This window comes from Ischnura elegans, chromosome 1 (genome assembly GCF_921293095.1).
Source record: "Ischnura elegans chromosome 1, ioIscEleg1.1, whole genome shotgun sequence".
Taxonomy (NCBI): domain Eukaryota; kingdom Metazoa; phylum Arthropoda; class Insecta; order Odonata; family Coenagrionidae; genus Ischnura; species Ischnura elegans.
Window position 1 is genome coordinate 108262461 of NC_060246.1, and position 25052 is coordinate 108287512.

At 59.3% G+C, this 25052-nt stretch overlaps 2 non-coding genes and 1 pseudogene across 2 annotated transcripts; all 3 read left to right on the forward strand.

Moving 5' to 3' along the window:
- The first annotated feature begins 6698 nt into the window (after positions 1 to 6698).
- Positions 6699 to 6884, forward strand: LOC124173733. The gene has a single exon (XR_006868720.1). It is a non-coding gene; the product is annotated as a U2 spliceosomal RNA (small nuclear RNA).
- Positions 6885 to 8467: 1583 nt separating this feature from the next.
- On the forward strand, positions 8468 to 8660 carry LOC124173809. Its single transcript, XR_006868770.1, has one exon. It is a non-coding gene; the product is annotated as a U2 spliceosomal RNA (small nuclear RNA).
- An 8692-nt stretch (positions 8661 to 17352) lies between these two features.
- Positions 17353 to 17562, forward strand: LOC124173718 (annotated as a pseudogene).
- The last annotated feature ends 7490 nt before the right edge of the window (positions 17563 to 25052 follow it).

Genomic DNA, 25052 nt, shown 5'->3' on the forward strand with positions numbered 1-25052 from the left:
AAATGTTTTGTGGATGTTTTTGTGTTCGTTTTCAGTGTCTGTGCGTGTGCGTACTTTCCTAAGACGCCCCGGGTGCCGTATAGCGGCGCCTACTCTCGGCCGACTTTGACTACGAAAATATAGAGTTGGGTGCAAGGTGGTGTTGTGTTTTTTTCATATTGTGTTTATGTATGTGTGTGCAACGGCCTGTGCGAGTTTGGCGGTCGTAGGGTGAGCGGTTTGGCTGTTGCTAACCACGTGGTTGGTGCACACGTGGCGCGGCAACATCAGTCATGGCGTCCTCTCAGCCCACGCCGCCGCTCGCCGTACGCCGAGCCCGCCGGAAAGGGAAGGAGGTGAGGATGTACCAGCATCGTGACGCCATCGACCCCCCCTTCTCCGCCTGCTCAACGCCATCTCTCCCACTCCCCACGCCGCATCCCCCCTCCCCCGCCGAACGGATCAGCGACTCATGGCGAGACCTACTGGAGCACGGGATCGACACAGCATCCACGTGGGACCCACGCGCCTCTCCCATGACACCCACTGCCAATCACCACCCCTCCCCACGTCCCTCCCCCTCCAGTTCGTCCAGCTCGCGACCACTGATCAGTGACCGAGTGAGTGAGATAGTGACTCAGATGAACGATCCACTCGTCATCGAGTATGTGTCTTCCCCAGTGAGCGACCACGCCCCCGTGTTGCCACGCCCCCATCCCTTAGCCCCCGGTCTCGCGGAACGTTCATTAGGCGTCCGTGCGACTATCTCTCCTGAGATTATCTTCAGGGAGACGCAATCTCAGCCCCCCTCTTCCTCCCCCACTCACGTGTCACCCACACCCTCCCACACCCAGTGCTCTCCGCGGATGATGGACGACCCGGCGTCGCCTCGTTCGCCACGCCCCAGTGCCTGCGTGTGTGAAGTGCGTGACAGTGATTGTGACGCCTCGGAGGACGCTGTGCAGGCGCGCCGAGGCGTCGCGTTGGACGGCTTGACGTCGCCAACGCCAGACGTAGAGCTCGGTCTGCCGGCTGCCGATAGGTTCTCGCCACGGCGAAATCATCTGGACGGCCAAGAGTCGCCAGCATCCCCGTTCTCGACCGCTGAGCGCTACGTCACGATTGACAGGTGGGCGTGTCGGTCTGTCGGCACACAGACCGACGTTGATCGTGACGCCGAAGCGGTCGAGGTGCGTGTGACTCCGCGTGTGTGTGTGCATGATCCGTGTGTGGACGTCTCTCAGGCGCGATCACCGGATCGAGTTATAGGTCGCGAGCTTCCGCGTGCGGCGCCACTTGTCCCATACTCCCCCTCCACGCCCCCACGCCCCCGAGATGACTACAGCGTCATCTCGGACGAGCCGCTGCCAGCAGATAGGAGGCACGATGCTTCGTGGGAGCATTTCCGCGTCTCATCGGAGGAGCGGAGACGGCGTAACCGCAATAGGCGCCGCAATCGGCGGAGGCGGAACGCGGAGAGGCGTCGCGACGCAGCGGGAGAAGACGCCAGGCCACCAGCGGCATCGCAACCCATCCCTCCACTGATATCCCGACCCGGACCACGCCCACAAGTGACGGCACGCCCCCAATCACCGCCGCGTGTAAGTAACCTAGAGCAATACGATCGTTTGCGTTTACCCGCCGCGCCGGCGCCCCTGCTCTCCGCTGAGGAGATTGCTCAGCTGCGCCTCCTTCTGCGGAGAGGCGTGGCAAGAGATAATGAAGCGCGGCACGGCGGTGAGAGGGAGCGGCACAATCCCCCGCGCTTCCAAACAGTTCTTAGTGAAGTGGAATCCAACAACAATGCGAAAAGACGCAAGAGAAGGCGGAGAAGGGGCGGTAATCCCGTTCCGCCGCCACAGGAAGTGATTAACAATGTGAATATCCCGCGAGCGCCTTCCCCGGCGCCACACCCGGCACCCGCCTTTCAACCACAACCTCCTCCACCGCCCCCCGCGATGCCCCGAGTGGCTTGGCCTCCCCACGCCAGGGGCGTGTATCCGTTGAGGCCGCAAACGACTCTGGCGCCGGTCCATCCAGGGACGGAGGCGCCAGGGTGGATGCAGGCGGCCCAAATGCCCCTTCCCCCCCACGCCCAAGTGCCGCACCCACATCTCCCACTCCACAGTGCCGCGCCATGGATAATCCCGTACCCCCCGCCCAACAGTGCCGCGCCATGGATGATCCCGCATCCCCCGCTCAACAGTGCCGCGCCCTGGATGCACCCGTGTCCCCCCCCCTTCCCCGCGTGGTGCGGTCGTTAAACCCGGCCGCGCCACCTCGACGCACGGGTGCGTTCCGCGTCCGCCCAGACGCGAGAGAAACTGCGTCGCGACTTCCGGACGATCTTCTGAACGCCGTCGCGACGCAGTTTGAAGCGCCGTCTGTGACAGCACCTGCCACTCTCCAGCAACAATCCTGGCTTATTGAAATTGGCCTCGCTGGGGATGGCGCGGACGGCATCTTTCGCGTCGTGCGCTCGATGCGCGACGCGGCACGGGCGGCAAGCGGGATAACCTCTCCACTCTCCCGGGGTGCAGCGTCTCATCGGCAACGGAGGCAGGACCCGCCACTCACCGCTGCGGAGCTGCAGGCGCTCTACCGCGAGAAGAAAGGGAAGGCATTCAAACGAGTCTGCGGCGGCAATGATGCGGACCGTTGCCGCATTCCGCTGCCGCAGGTGAAAGCCTTTTTCTCGCGGGAGCGGCCGCGGTACGACGAGGCGCTCGCCGCGCCCTCCGTCGTGCCGCCGTTCGAGCGCAGCGACCGAGAAGAAGAGGATGCGGCTCCACTGATGAGACCGATCACCGCGGGAGAAGTCAGCAGGCGCCTTCGTCGCACCCACAACACCGCACCCGGCCCAGACGGCGTACTTTATTCGGCCTGGAGGCAGATAGATCCGGATTGCCGCGTGCTGGCGGCAATCTACGACTTCTGCTTCCGGGCAGGCCGGGTGCCGAAGGAGTGGAAGGAGAGCAACACAATTCTCCTCCACAAGGGCGGCGACGAAGATGAGATCGGCAATTGGAGGCCGATCGCTCTCAGTCCCACCATCGCTAAATTATACACAGGCGTGCTCGCGGACCGCATCGCGGCTTGGGCGGTCCGCGGCCGGCGCCTGTCATTTCCGGCCCAAAAAGGATTTTTGCCCGCCACCGAAGGATGCATGGAGCACAATTTCGTGCTCCAAGCCGCGCTCGACTACACCAGGAGCGCGCGGAGGGAGATCGCGGTGGCGTGGCTTGATCTGACAGATGCCTTTGGGTCGGTGCCGCATGCGCACATCGCGCGGATGCTGCGCGCGATGGGCATGCCTGAAAGGATGGTGGGGGCCATCGCCGAGATTTACGCGGGCAGCACAACCAACATCATCACGGCGAGCGGCTCCACGGGCGAGATTCCGGTGAATTGCGGAGTGCGGCAGGGGGACCCGCTGTCGCCGCTCCTTTTTAATCTCGCCCTGGAGCCCGTGATCCGTGCTGTCCTCGCTCGGCGGGCCATCTCCGCGTTCGCGATGGGATCAACGTCGGTCTGCGTGCTGGCCTACGCAGATGACTTGGTCCTCGTCGCCAAGGATGCGGGGATGCTGAGAGGCCTGCTGCACGTCGCGGGAGCAGCGGCGTCGTGGTGCGGCCTGCGCTTCAACGCAAGGAAGTGCGGGTCGCTACACATGGATTTCCGGTCCAACACGCAGAGAGAGGAACGAGGAGTGCGGCCGACGATCTTCCGAGTGCAGGGAGCGGACATGCGTGCACTCGCACGCGGTGAGTCATACAAGTATCTCGGCTCACCCGTGGGCCACGGCGTCGACGCGGTGCCGCATGGCGTCCTCAACAACATCCACGAGGACCTGCGGCGCCTAGACGAAAGCGAGTTAGCGCCGTGGCAGAAGATCGACGCAGTCCACACGTTCCTCACGCCACGCCTGGACTACACGCTCCGCATCACGCCCGTGCCCAAGGCGGCGATCGCGCGAGTCGACGCAGATATGCATCGATCGGTGAAAAAGTGGATGCATCTGCCGACTCGCGCATCGAGGGAGATCGTCGCCATGCCTAGAGGGCGCGGGGGAGGGGGACACGTGCCGCTCGCGGTGCGGAAGGACGTGTTTGCGGTGGTGCACGCATTCCGCATGCTCACGTGTCCCGACTCGAGCGTGTCGAACGTGGCGTGGCATACTCTGCGCGACGTGGTGGAGAGGCGCGTCGGAAGGACCGGAAATGCAGCGGCGATCGGAAGAGGCACCCTCTGCTCCTACCTCAACGGCGCCGACGACGAGACCATTGGCACGGGGACGAACGCGGCGGCATCAGTGTGGAGCCGCACCCGCCGCGCCACCAAGGAGCTGACGAATATCGTCCCCGTGACTTGGCGGTGGAGCGATGCCAGACGCGAGCTCGCCGTGTCTCTGGCTTTCGCTTCGCCGCACGGAAGAGAAATCGTCGTGCCGGCGCCAGCGAGGAGGCGCCTCTTCAGCTACCTCATCCGCGCCGTGGGAGAGGCCTTCCGGAGGAGGCTAGTCGCGAAACCGGATCAAGGGAAAGTCATTGATGCGACTTCCCTATGTCCCGACAGCAATCACTTCGTCGGGGCGGGGCGCATGATCCGGTTTTGCGACTGGCGCTTCATTCACCGCGCCCGCCTGAACGTGCTGCCGTTGAACGCCGCCCGCAGAGGAGCAGCGAGGGGAGACACGAGGTGCAGAGTGTGCGGGCAGGCAGATGAGACACTCCCTCACGTCATTTGCCACTGCCTCGCGCACTCTGACGGATGGCGTCGACGCCACGACGCCATCGTGGAAATTCTGCGTGCGGCACTTCCATCATCTTGGCGGGTGCGGTTGGACCGGAGGGTGCCAGGTGACGAGAGTCTTCTGCGGCCGGATGTGGTGGCGTGGGACGAGGGACCGGACAGGGAGGTGATCGTCGTGGACGTCGTGGTGCCGTTCGACAACCGAAGTGCCGCGCTCGCCGCCGCTCGGGAGAAGAAGATTGAGAAGTACGACGCCCTGGTCGAGCGGATGCGCGTGCGGTCGGAGTATCGGGTGCCGCACAGCCTGGAGGCGTTAGTGGTGGGAGCTCTGGGCTCGTGGGCACCCGGAAATGACGCACTCCTGACTCGCTTGGGAGTGCCGAAGGGCCGCATGCGCAGTGTTCGGCGTCAGATGATCACCGCGGCTATCAAATGGTCGCGGGACATCTACGTCGAGCACATGACCGGGGCACGGCAGTACATCGCGGGAGCGGTGGCACCACAGGAGCGAGGAGCGGCTGTCGACGGCGGAGGAGAGGACGACGACGACGGAGCGGCGATCATCGGGCGTCGGGAGCGGCCAGCGGACGCGGCGCCGGAGGTTCCGGCCACGCCCCTTCCCTCCCCTCCTCCCCTCCCCCGGTCCCCCAGTCCCAGCGTGCTCCCTGAGGACGTCGCCTAGTGACGCCAGGAGGCACGTGTGTAAATAGTGTGAATAGTGTGCGTGTGTGTGTGTTTATGTGCCCGCGAGGAAATCTTCTCAGTGAAAGTACGGTCTGGCATCGACTTTCTTCTCGCCGGCCTCACTCCGAGCGCTGTTTGAGCGACGGATAGTGACCGCAATGCGATTTTTCGCTTGGAAGTGAGGCACCGCGCGAATGTGTGAATGTGTAAATAGTGCGTTGGTATGATAGATTCTCGCGGGCGCAATGCGTGAGTGATTGGAATAAACCCGCTGTAAATATGTATTGTGTGTTGAGTGCAGCCCCGTGTGTAATGAGACGTGGCCGATAACGTGCTTGTGTGTGTGTTTATAGTGTGAGTGTGCATGTTTTCATAGTGTGAATGCGTCGCGGCAACAATGTCAGCATCGAAAGGACGGTCTTTCGTTGCCGCGGCGATAGTATGAATGTTCTGTGAATCGTCCTGAGTGCAGTGCAAAGAAAGATTGCCGCAAAGCCGCGCGATCAGAGCGATAGACGGCCATAGTCGCAGCACGGTGGCTGCCCCCAAAGTGGTTAGTTCGCCGGAATGCCGCCAGACGGCAGGGAGGGTGAATTAACCAACTCCGTCGAGAAGTGAGAGAGAGCGGAGAGCGCTCTGGCGGCGCTAGGGTGAAACATGCTTCGCCGAGTCGTGCTCCCTCCCGCCCCCTCCTCCCCCAAGCCCTCCCCTCCCTCCTCCTTCTAGCCTGGCGTCGTCTGCTGCTGCCTGCGCGTGGGAGAGCCGCGTGGGAAGCCCCGAGGCGACGGCGCGTGGCAGGGGATGCTGAATGGCGGAAAGGAGCAGCGTGGCAAACACAGCGATCGTTCCAGATCTTCTATTTTTTTCGCTCTGTAAATAAAGATAACATTATATTTAATGTACGCCATGGGGTATAAATGGCAAGTTTGTACAAATTATTTCCCCAAAAACCCTAAGTGCCGTAGTCATAGAGCAATAAACTCCGCCATGGTGGATAAATGGCTTAAGGAGAACGTGAGCAGTGCAGTGAGAAGTGATATAAGAGAGAAAAAAAAGAGAAAACTATGAACAAAGACATAAACTATGAGCAAACAGCCAATACCCGGTCGGTCTCACTTCGAGACCGCCGGAGAAAAGTGGCCCCTGACTGAGGGGCCACAGAAACCACTGTATTAAAGCCAATGCTTTTTACTAGGGCGGCCCACACTCTGTGGGTCGCCCTCTTGTATAACTATACCCCAAAGAAGGGGAAATGTGCACACTTGATGTTCTGAAAGAACCAATGTACTTGGCATCATATTCAATAAACGTCTTATCTGTTCTTATCAGCTTAATATCTGATACGTCCAGCATTGCTGGACCAGAATATTAATCTGATTTTTGAACATGGGCGGGGTCCCCGGAGTTTACTCCATCCCTGCCGCGGGTTGGCCCGGTATTGCAGTACCGCCGGGATCGGCCCAACATAAAAGGTTCCAAAAATCAGAAAAGCTGATGAGAACAGATGTTTCTCTTCCTTGTTTCATTTAAAAAATTCCCGAATCGCGAAAATTCGACAAAGTCCGGAGATTCGTGAGGCAAGAAACGAATGGGCGAAGGAAAGAAGAAAATAACACTGGCCACCACTTCATTCATTTATTTTATCACCATTTTACATTTAAACCATGTCTGTAAAATAACGAGCAACAGCACAAAAAATAAAAACTGACAGAAAACAAAATTTTTTAACATGAGACATCGTTTGAAGAGGATGAATAATATGCCCTCACTAACACTGCAGAAAAGTTCATCTAATGCAGTGCACTGATCCTAGTGCAGAGCCGGGCACAATTTTTCCGGCTCCTCGGCCTTATGGCTAAGATAGGAGTGTAGTATATGGGCACGGGACTCGCATGCCAAGCGTGACATACGTCGTGGGAATGATGATGAAATTTTTCACTTTTAAGAAAACCTTCCGGAAAGCTGTCGAAACAGTTTCCGCACACTTTTCACACGGAAATTAGGTGAATGCAAGATTTATAAAATAACTTCCAAATATTCACCGGATCGAGTGAACATGGAAAATGACCGCCAAGCGTAGGTTTCCTCGAGAATTCCAAGTTTTTCTTGCGAATATGACGAGACAAGACGGACGCATCACGCTTCTGGTGAAATACACGCAGCATTCATCCGCGTTACCAAGGAGTCGTCGCTAACAATGAACGCCTTCCACTGAAAGCGCAGTCGAATTTCGCGGGGGCCGTGCCGCTGGCAGATAGTTCGACCCGGAGGCCGACGATGGCGTCGGCACTCTGTTTACTTCAAGTGTAAAAAAATGAGGGTCGCGAATGATGACGAAAAACAGGTGTCCAATGAAACCGTGAATTGCTTTCTTTCGGAGAGTTGCATTTCATGCCGATATTTTTTGCAAAAACATTCGAAATTATTGACTGATGCCGATTCTTCCCTCCCGTATTCTAGCCATTGATGAAGATTTTGGCCATTTTTCCAGTCCCCGGAGAGGACTTTTTAGGCAGTTTTTAATCAATTCCTCGGAGAGGACTTTTTAAGCATTTTTTCATCAGATTCCCCGGAATTTCAGCATTTCGAAAGAAAATACATGACTCGAGTGAGTAGGATGATGCTCTCTCATCGTGTTTCTTGACGTTTTCTGGAAGATTTTGAGTGACTTCTTCGAGTCCCCGGAAATGGCAATTTTTTGGGAATTTCCCAGGACCAAAGCATTCCCCTGGGAAGCGAACGCAGGATGCTCCACGAAGGACGCTGCGATCCCACACGACAGATGGCACCGAAGGCCCGGAAAACGGCCCGCGTCCGTTACGTCCGCGACGCTCCTACGACTCTCCCGGACCCGCCGATGACACCAAAACTCCCGGAGTCTCCACACAACACTTTCATGCGAATTTTTCCCCAATCTCACGCCTAAAATTCGCCATTCCGAGACCTTTCCTCGCGTCAAAAACTCTCGCCGCACACCACCGCCGCACCATCCGACCTCATCACGCAAAATACCCGAAAAACCGTCCCGGAACCCCGGAAAAATTATCCAATTATCGCTTCTCGGCCTTATGGCTAAGATCAAAGTGTAGTATCTGTTCTTATCAGCTTAATATCTGATACGTCCAGCATTGCTGGACCAGAATATTAATCTGATTTTTGAACATGGGCGGGGTCCCCGGAGTTTACTCCATCCCTGCCGCGGGTTGGCCCGGTATTGCAGTACCGCCGGGATCGGCCCAACATAAAAGGTTCCAAAAATCAGAAAAGCTGATGAGAACAGATGTTTCTCTTCCTTGTTTCATTTAAAAAATTCCCGAATCGCGAAAATTCGACAAAGTCCGGAGATTCGTGAGGCAAGAAACGAATGGGCGAAGGAAAGAAGAAAATAACACTGGCCACCACTTCATTCATTTATTTTATCACCATTTTACATTTAAACCATGTCTGTAAAATAACGAGCAACAGCACAAAAAATAAAAACTGACAGAAAACAAAATTTTTTAACATGAGACATCGTTTGAAGAGGATGAATAATATGCCCTCACTAACACTGCAGAAAAGTTCATCTAATGCAGTGCACTGATCCTAGTGCAGAGCCGGGCACAATTTTTCCGGCTCCTCGGCCTTATGGCTAAGATAGGAGTGTAGTATATGGGCACGGGACTCGCATGCCAAGCGTGACATACGTCGTGGGAATGATGATGAAATTTTTCACTTTTAAGAAAACCTTCCGGAAAGCTGTCGAAACAGTTTCCCACACTTTTCACACGGAAATTAGGTGAATGCAAGATTTATAAAATAACTTCCAAATATTCACCGGATCGAGTGAACATGGAAAATGACCGCCAAGCGTAGGTTTCCTCGAGAATTCCAAGTTTTTCTTGCGAATATGACGAGACAAGACGGACGCATCACGCTTCTGGTAAAATACACGCAGCATTCATCCGCGTTACCAAGGAGTCGTCGCTAACAATGAACGCCTTCCTCTGAAAGCGCAGTCGAATTTCGCGGGGGCCGTGCTGCTGGCAGATAGTTCGACCCGGAGGCCGACGATGGCGTCGGCACTCTGTTTACTTCAAGTGTAAAAAAATGAGGGTCGCGAATGATGACGAAACACAGGTGTCCAATGAAACCGTGAATTGCTTTCTTTCGGAGAGTTGCATTTCATGCCGATATTTTTTGCAAAAACATCCGAAATTATTGACTGATGCCGATTCTTCCCTCCCGTATTCTAGCCATTGATGAAGATTTTGGACATTTTTTCCAGTCCCCGGAGAGGACTTTTTAGGCAGTTTTTAATCAATTCCTCGGAGAGGACTTTTTAAGCATTTTTTCATCAGATTCCCCGGAATTTCAGCATTTCGAAAGAAAATGCATGACTCGAGTGAGTAGGATAATGCTCTCTCATCGTGTTTATTGACGTTTTCTGGAAGATTTTGAGTGACTTCTTCGAGTCCCCGGAAATGGCAATTTTTTGGGAATTTCCCAGGACCAAAGCATTCCCCTGGGAAGCGAACGCAGGATGCTCCACGAAGGACGCTGCGATCCCACACGACAGATGGCACCGAAGGCCCGGAAAACGGCCCGCGTCCGTTACGTCCGCGACGCTCCTACGACTCTCCCGGACCCGCCGACGACACCAAAACTCCCGGAGTCTCCACACAACACTTTCATGCGAATTTTTTCCCATTCTCACGCCTAAAATTCGCCATTCCGAGACCGTTCCTCGCCTCAAAAACTCTCGCCGCACACCACCGCCGCACCATCCGACCTCATCACGCAAAATACCCGAAAAACCGTCCCGGAACCCCGGAAAAATTATCCAATTATCGCTTCTCGGCCTTATGGCTAAGATCAAAGTGTAGTCTTGAAGAGTGCGGACGTGCCTGCTGAGAGCTCCCGGGACCCCGACGGCGCTGAGACTCCCCGGCTCATCCCTGCCGCCCTGCCCGCCGGAGAGAGAGCGTCAATCTTCGGACTTCGAGCGTCCGCCAAAGCCCGGAATTTACAAACCGCGGTTGTGCCCAAACCGCGGGGCGTGGATTCCGGCCACTTTGGTCAAGTGCAAGTGTGTGTGCCAGCCCCCCCCTGCCCGATTTTGGTGCCGATTTCTCGCAAATTGCGGATTTTAGAAAAAGGCGCCAAAATTCGGGGGGGCCGTTTTTCTCGGGTGTGTGTGCCGGCACACCCGAGAAATTTTGGGAGGGAGTGAAGAAGTGTGTTTGGTGCTACTGGCCGCGAGTTCGACTCTCCACGACCCCGGTGGCGCCCGCCAGTGGCGCCGGAAGTTGGCGCGGTTTTTTGTAAAAATGTTTAGTTGTGTGTGAGATAGAGTGTTGTGCTTTTGTGTGTTTGTTTGTGTCAGTGTTAGCAACAGCCCGAGCAACTTTGGTGCACGTAGTGTGCACCGTTCGGCTGTTGCTAAGCACGTGGTCCCCCGCCACGTGGTCCCTCGCCGCGTGGTTCCCCGCCACGTGCTTCCCGCGCGCCAACTTCCCGCCCTCCCAGCATGGCAACACCGCCTGTCGCCCAGCGGACCCGCCGGAAGGCGAAGGAGAGGGGAGTGCATCGCCCTCGTGATGCTCCCTACGCCCCTCCCGACTCCCAGGCCTCCCCGTCGCTGCTTCCCGCAATGGACTCCGCTGGGAGCATTACCCGCTCGTGGCGGAGGACGCTGGAAGAGGAATGGAGTGCCGGGTCGTGGGATCCACGAGCCCTCGCTTCGCCCCCGACCCGATCTCCCGCCTTCCTCGCCACCCCCCGTCTCCGCCTCCCCTCCCCCATAAGTGCTCCCTCGGGATCCGCCCCTGCGAGTGCGTCGTCGGACGACCTTATCGTCGACATTGACAGCGCCCCCGCAGTGCATGACCCAGTGTTGCCCCGCCCCCTCCCCCTTGCCCCTGGTGTCACGGAACGTTGCCCTAGCGTCCGTGGACCATCCCCGGAGATTGTGTTCCTCCCGACACAGTCTCCCTCCCCCTCTCGCGTCTCCCCCACTCCCAGTGCTCCGCAGTCATCCCCAGCTGCGTCTGCGATGGACGGCCTGGCGTCGCCTCGTGCGAGCGTGAGTGAATGTGTGAGTGTCGTCTCGGAGGACGGTGCGCAGCCGCGCCGAGACGAAGCGCAGGACGGCCCGGTGTCGCCGCGTGTTTCCCCTCCCCTGTGTGGTGGCTCCCTGGAGGACGGATCCGTACCGCCCCAGGGGGCGTTGTCGGACGGCCTGCTGTCGCCGACAACACATTGTGACGACACGCAGCGGTTTGTGGTGGTGGACAGGTGGCGGTATCGGTCTGTCGGCACGCAGACCAACGAGCCATCTGCCTCCGCAAGTGTTGCGTGTGGGGAAAGTGTGTGTGCTTCGGTTTCCGACACAGACGAAGTGCGTGGCCCGGAGTGCACCATGGCGGATCCCGAGGTGTTCCTCGTCCCCTATTCCCCTTCCGTCCCCTCCCCCCTCACCCCCCGCTGCCACGTCAGAGATCTTAGTCCGATCTCTGACATCCCCCTTCCGGAAGAGGAGCGCGGCAGGTCCCACATGCGCGGTGCATCGTGGGAGCAGTTCCGCGTTTCCTCCGAGGAAAGGCGGCGGAGGAATCGGGAGCGGAAGAAGAGGAGGAAGAGAAGACGCCGCGAGGAGCAGACGACGAGGGAGCCCGCCAGGCCACTCTCCCCTAGTGTCCGCCCCCAACCGCCTCCCATTCGCCGTCCCCCGCCCCCTCCCATTCATCGTCCTCAACCCCTACCCACCCCTCCTCCCCCCGTCCTGACTCAACGGCGTCCAGACATGCGCCCCTACAGGGAGCTCGTACCCACTGCCCCAGTGCCGCTGTTTTCCCCCAGTGAAGTGGCGCAGCTGCGCGCCCTTCTCCGGAACGGCGCAGCTGCGCGCGGTGCTCCCCTCCCGGCCCCTCAAGTGCCCCAGCATTCCCTGCGAAGGGAGAGAGAGCTGCCTCCGCGCTTTCGCCGACAGGTGGAAGCAGAGCATCGCCCGGAGGGGGAGGTAGTGAGGAGAAGAAGAAGGCGGAGAAGGGGGAATGGTGACGTCATTCCCCCTCCATCGGCGCCTTCTCCGACGACGCGTGGCCCGCCTCCTGTGCCCCAACACCGTCCTCCTACTCTCGTGCGAGCTCCCGTTCCCCCCCCGCCCCCCGTGATGCCCCGAGTGGCCTGGCCCCCACACGCCCGGGGCAATTTTCCCTGGGGGCCGCAGGAGACCGAGTGGCCGATCCGTTACGGGATGGAGGCCCAACGGATGACACAGGCGGCCCCCTTCCCCCCTCCGCCGATGTACCAAGCCCCCCACCAGCAGTGGGTAGTGAGCCCCCCGGCCCACTGCTGGCCCCCGGTACATGGGTCACCGGCCCCCCAGCCCCGGTGTTGGTGCCCGTACCCGCACCCTTAGGCGACGAAGGGGAGGGGGAGTTGAGTGAAAGACAGGAGAAGTGGCTGCGTGACCTCCAGACGGCAAACGACGCGAACTCACTCTTTGCCGTTGTAAGCGAGGTCACAGCGGCAGCCGCTGTGTTCAACCCCCCTCCCAGGCTCCCCACGGTGACCCCCCGGCCCAACCCCCGCCCTTTGCCCGCTGCAGACCTCCAAAAACTTTACCGCAGCGGGAAAGGAAGAGCTTTCCGGTGGATTTGCGCCCCGACCGGAAAGCTATGTGAAATTCCACTGGCTTCCCTCAAGGCCCACTTCACCCGTCCCTCCCCCCCCTACGATCCGACGCAGCCATGGCCGGCTTTCATCCCGGAGTTCCCACCAGGACGTCGAGGGAGCGGCGAGCGGGAGATCACCTCTCCGATCACACCGGAAGAGGTGATCGACCGGCTGAAGAGGACGCGGGCGTCGGCTCCGGGACCTGACGGCGTGCCCTACTCCGCATACCGGCGTGTTGACTTTAATGGCGAGGTGCTGGCCGCCATTTTCAACCGGTGTGTGGAGTTAGGGAGGGTGCCCCCGCAGTGGAAGGAGACGCGGGTCACCCTGCTGCACAAGGGGGGGAGTGAGCACGAAGTGCGTAATTGGAGGCCGATCTCATTGGCCAACACGTTGGCCAAAGTGTTCATGGGCGTACTGGCGGACCGGATGCTCCCCTGGGCCCTCCGTGGGAAGCGCCTTTCGTTCCCCACCCAAAAGGGCTTCATCCCCGCCACGGAGGGCTGCATGGAGCACAACTTCGTGCTCCAGTCGGCCATAGAGCACGCGAGGGCGAGTTTTGGACAGGTGGCCGTCGCGTGGCTCGATTTGGCCGACGCTTTTCCGTCGGTGCCCCATGACCACATCCTGCGAGTGCTCCGCGAGATCGGCCTCCCAGTGAAGTGCGTCACGGTGATCGAGGACATGCTCCGTGGCTCCACGATGACGGTAGCTGCAGCGGGTGGAGTCACGGATTCGATCACTGTGACGAGTGGTGTTCGTCAGGGGGACCCCCTTTCCCCTCTCCTTTTTAACCTGGCGCTGGAGCCCGTTCTGCGAGCGATATTGGAGGATCGCACTCTCCAAGGCTTTCCCATGGGGACTGCGTACGTCAAAGTCTTGGCGTACGCGGACGATTTAGTCCTCGTGGGGGGGAGTGCGGAATCGCTCGTGGCGCTCCTGGACGTCGCGGGAAGGGCCGCCGAGTGCTGTGGTTTGACCTTCAATCCGGGGAAGTGTGCATCGCTACACGTGGACTGGCGATGCACGACGCCACAGCGCTCCAGGGGTGTTCAACGCACCCCCTTTTCCATCTGCGGCTCTCCCATCAGGTCGCTCGGCGTAGGTGACTCATACACCTACCTGGGGGCACCGATCGGCCTGAAAGTCAACGCGGCGCCCGCCACGGCGCTCGACTCCATCCTCGAGGATCTCCGGCGGCTCGACGAATCGGACTTGGCGCCGTGGCAGAAGATAGACGCGGTGCACGTCTTCCTGACACCGCGTCTCGAATTTCCCCTCCGAATCGTCCCTGTCCCGAAGAAGGCCATCCACGACTTCGACAAGGAGATGCAGCGAACGGTGAAGAAGTGGATGAGTCTCCCGACCCGCGCGGCGCGGGAAATGATCTCCCTCCCCAGGAGCCGGGGAGGGGGTGGCTACGTCCCGCTGCCGGCCCGCAAGGATGCGCTCACCGTGGTGCATGCGTTCCGGATGCTAACATGTCCGGACGTGTGCGTCGCGGATGTGGCGTGGCACACCTTGCGGGACATCATCAGCAGGCGGACGGGAAGGACGCAACGGACGGCGGTGCTGAGTAGGGAGTCGATGTGCGACTTCCTCAATGGCGCCGCCGACGACGTCGTCGGGACGGGAACGATCGCGGCGTCATCGCACTGGACCAGAGTGCGCGCGGCGACGAGGCAACTGCGGCGCTTCGTGGATATCCGGTGGGCGTGGAGCGCCGCCAGGGCGGAGTTGGCCATCGTCGTCCAGCGAGTGACGCCGTCGAGGGAAGAGATGACCGTGCCGGCCTCTGCCCGGAGGAGGCTGCACGGAATCATCTTGGCGGCCATGGGGGAGGGCTTCAGGCGCTCGCTGGTCGCGAAGCCGGATCAAGGAAAAGTGATAGCAGTGAGCTCTCGACACCCGGACTCGAACCACTGGGTGTCGGGAGGAGTGGGGATCCGGTTTTGCGACTGGCGCTTCATTCACAGAGCGCGGCTGAACGTTCTCCCCCTGAATGCGGCAAGAAGAGGAGCGGCCAGGAGAGACACTCGGTGCCGGGTCTGTGGACACGCGGAGGAGACCTTGCCGCATGTGGTGAACCACTGCTTGCCGCATGCGGACGGGTGGACCCGGCGCCATGACGAAATCATCAGTCTGCTGGTCGCTGAGCTGCCGCAAGGATGGGAGGTGCGAATGAATCAGCGGGTACCTGGCGACGAGTCGCTGCTGCGTCCCGACTTGGTCATCTGGGAGGTTCCGAGGGGCGTGATCCACGTGATCGACATCACAGTGCCCTTCGAGAACCGACCGGAGGCCATGGCAGCAGCGAAGGCGAAGAAGATCGAAAAATACGCCGCCCTGGTCGATCGAATGCGGGTCCGGTGCGCCTACAAGATGGAGGTCCATCTCGACGCGTTGGTGGTAGGCGCACTGGGGAGCTGGACGTGGGAGAATGACTCTCTCCTCGCCCGGCTCCACATCCCTAAATCCCGCATTCGCCGTGCCCGACGAAAGATGGTTCTCGCGGCCATCAAGTGGTCGCGGGATATTTACGTCGGGCACATGACCGGGGTCCGCCAGTACCCGCCGGCAGAGACTCCCATCCGGGTTGCCGCACCCACCGCCGGAGGAGGGGCAGGGAGCAGAGACGCCGCCACGGAGCAGCCTGGAGCGGGAGGCGCCGAGGACCGCGCGGCGTCGAGGGAGAGCGGCGTTCCGGACGACGGAGCTCCCATCGTTGGACGAGGGGAGCCGAGTCTAAGGACGCCGAGGGACCGCGACGCCCCCCCTTGCCCTCCCGTAACCCCCTCTGATCCCTGCCCCTGTGTAATGTGCTCCTGAGGACGTCCACTCACCGCCCGAGACGCCAGGAGCCATGTGTATATATGTTCATATTTATATTCGTGTAAGGTTAGGGCCCGTGAGATTCCCGTGTGTTTGTGTTGTGTGAATGCGAAAGTACGGTCTGGCATCGACTTTCCATTTACGGCACCCCCTCCGAGTGTAATTAGTGCGACGGACAGTGACCGCAATGCGTCGATTCACTCGGAGGCGAGGTAGCGTGCCATGGTGTGAATGGTTCTTGTATATATCGCGTGAAGTGAAGGGAATACTCACGGGCAGTCAATGTGTGTGTGTGTGTATTTTGTGTTTTCGCTTCTTCATTGTGTGTGTTTCCCACCATCCTCGAGTGTATGTGTTGTGTCGGGGGCGGCACCGTGTGTGACGCGATGTGGCCATGAGTGTGTTTTTCTGTGTGTGTGCGTCGCGGCAACGATGTAAGCATCGACGTGACGGTCCTTCGTTGTCGCGGCGAACGTGTGAATGTTCCCTGGGCGTAGTGTAAATAGAGATTGCCGCGTGCGCGCGCGCCCAGGGATTTAAATGGTCAATTTCATCGTGCGGTGTCGCCCGCCGAAGTTTTCAGTTCGCCCGCCGGCCGCAGTCTCGGGCAGGTGGCGCGCCGGCGGCGGCTTCGCTGCAGGCCGTTCCCACGATAGGCAGGTGTTCCCCTCCGTTGCCCTTTCCCAAGCGCCAGTGACGGAGGGGAGGGAGCGGCCTAAAGCCAGGGCAAATGTGTGTGAGTGTTGTGTTAGTGTGTGTGTCTCTCCGCTCTGTGGCGGTAGTGGGGGAGGAGAAGAATGCGGCGGCCTTCGGTGGCATTCGAGGAATGTCGCCTCACCTCCAGTGCTTCCGCCCCTCTTTCCCCCCCGCCCTCCCCGTCCCCGCCGCCCTGCCGACGACGCCAGCAGCAGCCATGCGCAGAGGAGTTGCGCGTGGACCTGGGGACTCTGCGCGCTCCCGGCGACCGGCTGCAGGCAGCGTGGAGCGGTGGCGCGTGGAACTAGGGGGCCTTCCACGCGCCTTCGGACGGGGAAGACAAGACAGAAGAACGTCGCGGCGGAGATGAATGCGCTCGTGGCCATAGTGTATAAGTGGCCACGGCGCAGGTATGAGAGAGCGGGCGGCCACGGGGTATAAGTGGTCGCCTCGCATGTGTGTATGGAATGAATGGAATGTAAATAAAATGTGTGAATGGTGTGAATTATTATCCCTGGTGTGAATGAGTATGAAGATTGAAGAAGCGAAATGCGTGTGAAATTAACATTGAACATTAATAAACATTGCCCGACCGGCCTCACTTCGAGGCCGGCGGTGAAAAGTGGTCCCTAAGTGAGGGGCCAATATTAATTTGTAATAGAGCCAAAAACTATTACCAGGGCGGCCCACACTTGGTGGGTTGCCCTATTGTATCATCCCCCCCCACGAAAGGTGGGGGGATCTGTAACAATATCTGTTTTGGATATAACTCTGTATTTGGCAATATACTAAATAAATACAATTTATCTGTTCTTATCAGCTTAATATCTGATACGTCCAGCATTGCTGGACCAGAATATTAATCTGATTTTTGAACATGGGCGGGGTCCCCGGAGTTTACTCCATCCCTGCCGCGGGTTGGCCCGGTATTGCAGTACCGCCGGGATCGGCCCAACATAAAAGGTTCCAAAAATCAGAAAAGCTGATGAGAACAGATGTTTCTCTTCCTTGTTTCATTTAAAAAATTCCCGAATCGCGAAAATTCGACAAAGTCCGGAGATTCGTGAGGCAAGAAACGAATGGGCGAAGGAAAGAAGAAAATAACACTGGCCACCACTTCATTCATTTATTTTATCACCATTTTACATTCAAACCATGTCTGTAAAATAACAAGCAACAGCACAAAAAATAAAAACTGACAGAAAACATAATTTTTTAACATGAGACATCGTTTGAAGAGGATGAATAATATGCCCTCACTAACACTGCAGAAAAGTTCATCTAATGCAGTGCACTGATCCTAGTGCAGAGCCGGGCACAATTTTTCCGGCTCCTCGGCCTTATGGCTAACATAGGAGTGTAGTATATGGGTACGGGACTCGCATGCCAAGAGTGACATACGTCGTGGGAATGATGATGAAATTTTTCACTTTTAAGAAAACCTTCCGGAAAGCTGTCGAAACAGTTTCCGCACACTTTTCACACGGAAATTAGGTGAATGCAAGATTTATAAAATAACTTCCAAATATTCACCGGATCGAGTGAACATGGAAAATGACCGCCAAGCGTAGGTTTCCTCGAGAATTCCAAGTTTTTCTTGCGAATATGACGAGACAAGACGGACGCATCACGCTTCTGGTGAAATACACGCGGCATTCATCCGCGTTACCAAGGAGTCGTCGCTAACAATGAACGCCTTCCACTGAAAGCGCAGTCGAATTTCGCGGGGGCCGTGCCGCTGGCAGATAGTTCGACCCGGAGGCCGACGATGGCGTCGGCACTCTGTTTACTTCAAGTGTAAAAAAATGAGGGTCGCGAATGATGACGAAAAACAGGTGTCCAATGAAACCGTGAATTGCTTTCTTTCGGAGAGTTGCATTTCATGCCGATATTTTTTGCAAAAACATTCGAAATTATTGACTGATGCCGATTCTTCCGTCCCGTATTCTAGCCATTGATGAAGATTTTGGACATTTTTTCCAGTCCCCGGAGAGGACTTTTTAGGCAGTTTTTAATCAATTCCTCGGAGAGGACTTTTTAAGCAGTTTTTCATCAGATTCCCCGGAATTTCAGCATTTCGAAAGAAAATGCATGACTCGAGTGAGTAGGATAATGCTCTCTCATCGTGTTTATTGACGTTTTCTGGAAGATTTTGAGTGACTTCTTCGAGTCCCCGGAAATGGCAATTTTTTGGGAATTTCCCAGGACCAAAGCATTCCCCTGGGAAGCGAACGCAGGATGCTCCACGAAGGACGCTGCGATCCCACACGACAGATGGCACCGAAGGCCCGGAAAACGGACCGCGTCCGTTACGTCCGCGACGCTCCTACGACTCTCCCGGACCCGCCGACGACACCAAAACTCCCGGAGTCTCCACACAACACTTTCATGCGAATTTTTTCCCATTCTCACGCCTAAAATTCGCCATTCCGAGACCGTTCCTCGCCTCAAAAACTCTCGCCGCACACCGCCGCCGCACCATCCGACCTCATCACGCAAAATACCCGAAAAACCGTCCCGGAACCCCGGAAAAATTTATTAATTATCGCTTCTCGGCCTTATGGCTAAGATCAAAGTGTAGAGAGCGGACGTGTCTGGGGAGCGCTCCTGAAACCGACCGCCGCAAGCCAGGATACCGGCTAGTCCCCCCGGTCCTGCCTGCCAAGCGCTCGAGCCGTCCGCCCCGACTTCGCACTGGGCGTCGACGGTGCCTAAGTTTAAAACTGTGGTGGTGCCGCACCCGCAAGTGCTACGACTTTGAGATTTTAACAGTGTTTTTGTTTGTGTCCTTTCCCTCTGCTTTCAGAATTTGGTGCCGAAATTCCCCATACTTCGCGTTTTAGCGTTTTGGCGCCAAATCTCGGGTGCGGCCAATATCTCGGGTGTGTGTGCCGGCACACCTGTGAAATGTTTTGTGGATGTTTTTGTGTTCGTTTTCAGTGTCTGTGCGTGTGCGTACTTTTCTAAGACGCCCCGGGTGCCGTATAGCGGCGCCTACCCTCGGCCGACTTTGACTACGAAAATATAGAGTTGGGTGCAAGGTGGTGTTGTGTATTTTTCATATTGTGTTTATGTATGTGTGTGCAACGGCCTGTGCGAGTTTGGCGGTCGTAGGGTGAGCGGTTTGGCTGTTGCTAACCACGTGGTTGGTGCACACGTGGCGCGGCAACATCAGTCATGGCGTCCTCTCAGCCCACGCCGCCGCTCGCCGTACGCCGAGGCCGCCGGAAAGGGAAGGAGGTGAGGATGTACCAGCATCGTGACGCCATCGACCCCCCCTTCTCCGCCTGCTCAACGCCCTCTCTCCCACTCCCCACGCCGCATCCCCCCTCCCCCGCCGAACGGATCAGCGACTCATGGCGAGACCTACTGGAGCACGGGATCGACACAGCATCCACGTGGGACCCACGCGCCTCTCCCATGACACCCACTGCCAATCACCACCCCTCCCCACGTCCCTCCCCCTCCAGTTCGTCCAGCTCGCGACCACTGATCAGTGACCGAGTGAGTGAGATAGTGACTCAGATGAACGATCCGCTCGTCATCGAGTACGTGTCTTCCCCAGTGAGCGACCACGCCCCCGTGTTGCCACGCCCCCATCCCTTAGCCCCCGGTCTCGCGGAACGTTCATTAGGCGTCCGTGCGACTATCTCTCCTGAGATTATCTTCAGGGATACGCAATCTCAGCCCCCCTCTTCCTCCCCCACTCACGTGTCACCCACACCCTCCCACACCCAGTGCTCTCCGCGGACGATGGACGACCCGGCGTCGCCTCGTTCGCCACGCCCCAGTGCCTGCGTGTGTGAAGTGCGTGACAGTGCTTGTGACGCCTCGGAGGACGCTGTGCAGGCGCGCCGAGGCGTCGCGTTGGACGGCTTGACGTCGCCAACGCCAGACGTAGAGCTCGGTCTACCGGCTGCCGATAGGTTCTCGCCACGGCGAGATCATCTGGACGGCCAAGAGTCGCCAGCATCCCCGTTCTCGACCGCTGAGCGCTACGTCACGATTGACAGGTGGGCGTGTCGGTCTGTCGGCACACAGACCGACGTTGATCGTGACGCCGAAGCGGTCGAGGTGCGTGTGACCCCGCGTGTGTGTGTGCATGATCCGTGTGTGGACGTCTCTCAGGCGCGATCACCGGATCGAGTTATAGGTCGCGAGCTTCCGCGTGCGGCGCCCCTTGTCCCATACTCCCCCTCCACGCCCCCACGCCCCCGAGATGACTACAGCGTCATCTCGGACGAGCCGCTGCCAGCAGATTGGAGGCACGATGCTTCGTGGGAGCATTTCCGCGTCTCATCGGAGGAGCGGAGACGGCGTAACCGCAATAGGCGCCGCAATCGGCGGAGGCGGAACGCGGAGAGGCGTCGCGACGCAGCGGGAGAAGACGCCAGGCCACCAGCGGCATCGCAACCCATCCCTCCACTGATATCCCGACCCGGACCACGCCCACAAGTGACGGCACGCCCCCAATCACCGCCGCGTGTAAGTAACCGCGAGCAGGACGATCGTGTGCGTTTACCCGCCGCGCCGGCGCCCCTGCTCTCCGCCGAGGAGATTGCTCAGCTGCGCCTCCTTCTGCGGAGAGGCGTGGCAAGAGATAATGAAGCGCGGCACGGCGGTGAGAGGGAGCGGCACTATCCCCCGCGCTTCCAAACAGTTCTTAGTGAAGCGGAATCCAACAACAATGCGAAAAGACGCAAGAGAAGGCGGAGAAGGGGCGGTAATCCCGTTCCGCCGCCACAGGAAGTGATTAACAATGTGAATATCCCGCGAGCGCCTTCCCCGGTGCCACACCCGGCACCCGCCTTTCAACCACAACCTCCTCCACCGCCCCCCGCGATGCCCCGAGTGGCTTGGCCTCCCCACGCCAGGGGCGTGTATCCGTTGAGGCCGCAAACGACTCTGGCGCCGGTCCATCCAGGGACGGAGGCGCCAGGGTGGATGCAGGCGGCCCAAATGCCCCTTCCCCACCACGCCCAAGTGCCGCACCCACATCTCCCACTCCACAGTGCCGCGCCATGGATAATCCCGTACCCCCCGCCCAACAGTGCCGCGCCATGGATGATCCCGCATCCCCCGCCACACAGTGCCGCGCCCTGGATGCACCCGTGTCCCCCCCCCTTCCCCGCGTGGTGCGGTCGTTAAACCCGGCCGCGCCACCTCGACGCACGGGTGCGTTCCGCGTCCGCCCAGACGCGAGAGAAACTGCGTCGCGACTTCCGGACGATCTTCTGAACGCCGTCGCGACGCAGTTTGAAGCGCCGTCTGTGACAGCACCTGCCACTCTCCAGCAACAATCCTGGCTGATTGAGATTGGCCTCGCTGGGGATGGCGCGGACGGCATCTTTCGCGTCGTGCGCTCGATGCGCGACGCGGCACGGGCGGCAAGCGGGATAACCTCTCCACTCTCCCGGGGTGCAGCGTCTCATCGGCAACGGAGGCAGGACCCGCCACTCACCGCTGCGGAGCTGCAGGCGCTCTACCGCGAGAAGAAAGGGAAGGCATTCAAACGAGTCTGCGGCGGCAATGATGCGGACCGTTGCCGCATTCCGCTGCCGCAGGTGAAAGCCTTTTTCTCGCGGGAGCGGCCGCGGTACGACGAGGCGCTCGCCGCGCCCTCCGTCGTGCCGCCGTTCGAGCGCAGCGGCCGAGAAGAAGAGGATGCGGCTCCACTGATGAGACCGATCACCGCGGGAGAAGTCAGCAGGCGCCTTCGTCGCACCCACAACACCGCACCCGGCCCAGACGGCGTACTTTATTCGGCCTGGAGGCAGATAGATCCGGATTGCCGCGTGCTGGCGGCAATCTACGACTTCTGCTTCCGGGCAGGCCGGGTGCCGAAGGAGTGGAAGGAGAGCAACACAATTCTCCTCCACAAGGGCGGCGACGAAGATGAGATCGGCAATTGGAGGCCGATCGCTCTCAGTCCCACCATCGCTAAATTATACACAGGCGTGCTCGCGGACCGCATCGCGGCTTGGGCGGTCCGCGGCCGGCGCCTGTCATTTCCGGCCCAAAAAGGATTTTTGCCCGCCACCGAAGGATGCATGGAGCACAATTTCGTGCTCCAAGCCGCGCTCGACTACACCAGGAGCGCGCGGAGGGAGATCGCGGTGGCGTGGCTTGATCTGACAGATGCCTTTGGGTCGGTGCCGCATGCGCACATCGCGCGGATGCTGCGCGCGATGGGCATGCCTGAAAGGATGGTGGGGGCCATCGCCGAGATTTACGCGGGCAGCACAACCAACATCATCACGGCGAGCGGCTCCACGGGCGAGATTCCGGTGAATTGCGGAGTGCGGCAGGGGGACCCGCTGTCGCCGCTCCTTTTTAATCTCGCCCTGGAGCCCGTGATCCGTGCTGTCCTCGCTCGGCGGGCCATCTCCGCGTTCGCGATAGGATCAACGTCGGTCTGCGTGCTGGCCTACGCAGATGACTTGGTCCTCGTCGCCAAGGATGCGGGGATGCTGAGAGGCCTGCTGCACGTCGCGGGAGCAGCGGCGTCGTGGTGCGGCCTGCGCTTCAACGCAAGGAAGTGCGGGTCGCTACACATGGATTTCCGGTCCAACACGCAGAGAGAGGAACGAGGAGTGCGGCCGACGATCTTCCGAGTGCAGGGAGCGGACATGCGTGCACTCGCACGCGGTGAGTCATACAAGTATCTCGGCTCACCCGTGGGCCACGGCGTCGACGCGGTACCGCATGGCGTCCTCAACAACATCCACGAGGACCTGCGGCGCCTAGACGAAAGCGAGTTAGCGCCGTGGCAGAAGATCGACGCAGTCCACACGTTCCTCACGCCACGCCTGGACTACACGCTCCGCATCACGCCCGTGCCCAAGGCGGCGATCGCGCGAGTCGACGCAGATATGCATCGTTCGGTGAAAAAGTGGATGCATCTGCCGACTCGCGCATCGAGGGAGATCGTCGCCATGCCTAGAGGGCGCGGGGGAGGGGGACACGTGCCGCTCGCGGTGCGGAAGGACGTGTTTGCGGTGGTGCACGCATTCCGCATGCTCACGTGTCCCGACTCGAGCGTGTCGAACGTGGCGTGGCATACTCTGCGCGACGTGGTGGAGAGGCGCGTCGGAAGGACCGGAAATGCAGCGGCGATCGGAAGAGGCACCCTCTGCTCCTACCTCAACGGCGCCGACGACGAGACCATTGGCACGGGGACGAACGCGGCGGCATCAGTGTGGAGCCGCACCCGCCGCGCCACCAAGGAGCTGACGAATATCGTCCCCGTGACTTGGCGGTGGAGCGATGCCAGACGCGAGCTCGCCGTGTCTCTGGCTTTCGCTTCGCCGAACGGAAGAGAAATCGTCGTGCCGGCGCCAGCGAGGAGGCGCCTCTTCAGCTACCTCATCCGCGCCGTGGGAGAGGCCTTCCGGAGGAGGCTAGTCGCGAAACCGGATCAAGGGAAAGTCATTGATGCGACTTCCCTATGTCCCGACAGCAATCACTTCGTCGGGGCGGGGCGCATGATCCGGTTTTGCGACTGGCGCTTCATTCACCGCGCCCGCCTGAACGTGCTGCCGTTGAACGCCGCCCGCAGAGGAGCAGCGAGGGGAGACACGAGGTGCAGAGTGTGCGGGCAGGCAGATGAGACACTCCCTCACGTCATTTGCCACTGCCTCGCGCACTCTGACGGATGGCGTCGACGCCACGACGCCATCGTGGAAATTCTGCGTGCGGCACTTCCATCATCTTGGCGGGTGCGGTTGGACCGGAGGGTGCCAGGTGACGAGAGTCTTCTGCGGCCGGATGTGGTGGCGTGGGACGAGGGACCGGACAGGGAGGTGATCGTCGTGGACGTCGTGGTGCCGTTCGACAACCGAAGTGCCGCGCTCGCCGCCGCTCGGGAGAAGAAGATTGAGAAGTACGACGCCCTGGTCGAGCGGATGCGCGTGCGGTCGGAGTATCGGGTGCCGCACAGCCTGGAGGCGTTAGTGGTGGGAGCTCTGGGCTCGTGGGCACCCGGAAATGACGCACTCCTGACTCGCTTGGGAGTGCCGAAGGGCCGCATGCGCAGTGTTCGGCGTCAGATGATCACCGCGGCTATCAAATGGTCGCGGGACATCTACGTCGAACACATGACCGGGGCGCGGCAGTACATCGCGGGAGCGGTGGCACCACAGGAGCGCGGAGCGGCTGTCGACGGCGGCGGAGAGGACGACGACGACGGAGCGGCGATCATCGGGCGTCGGGAGCGGCCAGCGGACGCGGCGCCGGAGGTTCCGGCCACGCCCCTTCCCTCCCCTCCTCCCCTCCCCCGGTCCCCCAGTCCCAGCGTGCTCCCTTAGGACGTCGCCTAGTGACGCCAGGAGGCACGTGTGTAAATAGTGTTAATAGTGTGCGTGTGTGTGTGTATTTATGTGCCCGCGAGGAAATCTTCTCAGTGAAAATACGGTCTGGCATCGACTTTCTTCTCGCCGGCCTCACTCCGA